The following is a 2,493-nucleotide window of genomic DNA, read 5'->3' as shown; positions in this document are numbered from 1 at the left end:
ACCCCTCAATAATGGTATGAAAACTATGGGCCCTTAGATGACAGAGAAGAGAGAGCCACATCTGGGACAGAGGTGAAGAGGACACTATAGCTGTTTAGTGGAGCTCCTAAGAGAAGAGTCTCTGGAGCCACAAAATTTGGAGGCACAAACTGAACTCTTGGCGCTGCCATTTCCTAACTGTGTGAACAAATTATTTACCACTGTAGAAACAAATTGTTTCTAAATTAAGCCATACAGAGTATATGATTAACAAATAAGTAAAACCATCATTAGTACTTCTGGCCTAGTGACAGGCACAGGAATCTGGTTGTTACACCAACAATCATTAAACTTACCGAATACAAACGTGAGTCTATACATAGTGCTTCAATAGACTCTTCCCCAGGATGAGAAAGCTTGTTCAGAATGAAGAGACAAGGACTGATTGCGGAGACAAACGGGATTCAAAATCAGATCCCAGCACTAACATTTAGGGAAAGTTACTGGGAAAGTTACTGAATCTTGGGAAAGTTACTGAACTGCCTTGTGCTCAGTTTTGTCATCTGCAGAATAGAGTAACAGCTTATTAAGTTATGAAGATTAAACAAATGCCCGCGTGTAAACTGTGAATAAGGACAGCCATTGTTAGCACGTTTATTCTTTTTATGTAAAGATGCAGTTACTCTATTCTGTCCCTTACTCACTTTGCTACTTGTCACTACTAGAGGAGCAGTGAAAAATCTGGCTTGAATTCTTGTTCTTTCTCTTAGGAGCCACATGGCCTCCGAGTAACAGGTACTCCTTCAATAAAAGGATTGGCCCACTTTTCTCTCCAGAGATGAGAGGTTCCAAATAAAATGTTTTGAAGACTGAAACTCAACATATGATGTTTCATTATTTATACTTATTATCTCCTACGATTCCAATTTTTGTCTCATTCTTTCTTATCACCTACGCTTTTCTCTGGCTTCCTGCCTGGAACTTTTTCCTATACTATGTCACTACTTACCATAATCTCCAATATCTCTACTTTCTCTTCTACCCAAATCTTTATGCATCATTACCAACAATCTCTTAAATGTGTCTTAAACTTTTATTATAAGATAGTGGTGTGTATATACATACATTTAAATTTATTTTAAATTTAATCTAGCCTTCTCAAGCTCACAGAGACTCGTATTAAATTAGCATATGTAAAATGTCAAATAAGCGTATAGTAGTAATTACCATAAATGCTAAATAAAATATGATTTCAACAACTGTTTGCTGAGGTCCTGCCTGTGCACAACACTGTGCTGCAGAGATGACTCTAACAGAGTTCCTGGCCTCAAAGAGCCGACATATTCCAGTTTGGTAGTTAAGACCTGTGAATAAGTAAGCACTATACATAAAACACCTCTAAAATAATGAAGGTCATTTAGAAAGATCGATGGGTTTATCTGACCCAGGTAGCAACATAGTTGCCCTCTCTGCCTGCCAAGATGGCACTCAACCCCAGCAGCATCTAAGACATGTCAAAAAAGATGTTTTGATCCTTAACATAATGAGGGGAATGACCAAAGAGAGGTGTTCTGCACAAGTTCAAGATTTTACCAAGTGTTGCAAGAACTCTGGAATCCTTATGGTGGTAAAATACTGGAAAGAAATTTCTGCATTGAAAGAATGTCTTAACTGCTTTCTATAATTATCCAATATTTTACAAAGAATACAAAATGGAATACCTGAAGGAAAGTGAAGAATTCAGAAAAACTGGAATTTCTACTGAGTAAAAGCTACAGAAGCTTCCCACAAGCCTGTAGGCAGTATTTGAATGGCACTCAGAACTCTAATACTCATGGAAGTCATTTGTAGTATAAATCAGCTGAAATAATGAACTCATAATAAGAATGTGTGTTTGCTTTATCCTATTTATAGAATTAGGATCTTTTAATAAAAGATCTGAAATCAGATCTTTTATTAAAAAGAGATTGATGGATTTCAAAGACTTTGAAGTGGATGTAAATAAAAAAAAAAAAAAAACACTGAAAGCATTCACTAAAAAAAGGTGTTTTCTTTAACAACATTTAATATTGTAAATGTTTGAGATTATGTCATTTTTCCAGAACAAATGAAACCTAGATGACAACTTGCTAAAACTGTATTTAGATATTTATCAATTCCATATGCTCATTCTTTCTTGATCCTGCCTAAGGAGGAGGCAGAGTCTGGTTGTGGCCTCTAACCTGGGTGTTTAACTCCCAGAAAACAGAATGCTAATCAGGGTGCTGGAGAACACAGTCTTTATTGGATGGAAGGTGGAATGAATTCCCCTTAACATTTCTGTTTCAGTTTGTGTTCTTGGTAGTAAACAACAGAAACCAACTCTGACTATATTAAGCAAAAACATTTATTTGAAGGTTCATAGGGGCTCACAGAGTCCACAGCAAGCTAAAGGTCAGTCTTGGAACGTAGGCCGAAACCAAGACTTCTCCACACAGGCTAAGGCATTAAGATCACAGCCAGTCTCACTCCTAA

General features: G+C 36.8%; 1 pseudogene; it reads left to right on the top strand.

The window, feature by feature from the left end:
* Positions 1–1,507: 1,507 nt before the first annotated feature.
* LOC116548745 lies at positions 1,508–1,863 on the top strand (annotated as a pseudogene).
* Positions 1,864–2,493: the final 630 nt, after the last annotated feature.

This window comes from Sapajus apella, unplaced genomic scaffold, assembly GCF_009761245.1.
Source record: "Sapajus apella isolate SASKATOON/1434 unplaced genomic scaffold, GSC_monkey_1.0 scaffold1, whole genome shotgun sequence".
In the NCBI taxonomy this organism is placed as follows: domain Eukaryota; kingdom Metazoa; phylum Chordata; class Mammalia; order Primates; family Cebidae; genus Sapajus; species Sapajus apella.
The sequence above is the reverse complement of the archived record's forward strand: the minus strand, read 5'-3'. Positions and strand labels throughout refer to the sequence as shown.